Genomic DNA, 868 nt, shown 5'->3' with positions numbered 1-868 from the left:
ATTTTTTTTTTAATATTTTTCTATCATAATGTTGTAATTGAATTTGAGTTGATTAGGTATGCAACTATAATCGAGTGCATTTTTGTATTGTTATTATAATTTTGAGAGTTTTTCAAGTTCCATTATGATGACACATAATTGTCTTGTTATTTTTAATCCTTGGAATAAGTGTTGGTTTACACTACATTTATTAATGCTATTTTATTTATTATTATTTGTCTCTTGTTTACTTGCGCTGGTTGTTTTGCTTGTTTTTCATAATTAAGCTATGCTCCTTGATTGAAACCAATTGTCGCTTGCTTTGCTCAACTTGTTTTACATGAACATCAGTTAGATATATTTTTTTCTTCTAATCTTTTGAAGTTATGAATCTTTTTTTTTTATTGGATTACATGATTCTAATAAAGATGTTCTTAGCAATGATGATACTGTTTTAATCCCAGCTCATTATGAGGGCTTTGAATAGTTTCAAGTCCCGGGAGTGATTTTCTTGTCTGAGCTATGTTGCTTGATAAATGCAATGCATTGATTACTGATCTCTTCCACTTGTAAATAACAATAATCTGTTGAAGTGCGATTCTTTTATTTGTAATCATGGTTTTATAAATCAGGCCAGACTTGTAGATTTGATTGGTTCAACCATGAACTGATCTTTCATTTGATTTGGTCAATGAACAAAGTTGCTTTTGAAATAGAATGGTGTCGAATGGTCTGGTTCCTGATGATGTTTAGTTGAACCATGCTAATTCTGAGCTCTTATGGTGAATCATTTTGATATTGTTCTGAGGGAACCATTCCTTGTTTTTGTTTTTAGTTTAAAAGAAAATCTGCATCAGCTTTCTGCTTTTTGAGGTATTTAGATGAATGA

General features: G+C 30.1%; 1 protein-coding gene across 1 annotated transcript in view; it reads left to right on the top strand.

The window, feature by feature from the left end:
• The window catches only part of LOC110021069 (60S ribosomal protein L18-2), a 5858-nt gene that overhangs the window by 1544 nt on the left and 3446 nt on the right, over window positions 1–868 (top strand). The gene's annotated exons all lie outside the window — the stretch shown is intronic.

Source organism: Phalaenopsis equestris, unplaced genomic scaffold, assembly GCF_001263595.1.
Source record: "Phalaenopsis equestris unplaced genomic scaffold, ASM126359v1 Scaffold000121, whole genome shotgun sequence".
Classification (NCBI taxonomy): Eukaryota; Viridiplantae; Streptophyta; class Magnoliopsida; order Asparagales; family Orchidaceae; genus Phalaenopsis; species Phalaenopsis equestris.
The sequence above is the reverse complement of the archived record's forward strand: the minus strand, read 5'-3'. Positions and strand labels throughout refer to the sequence as shown.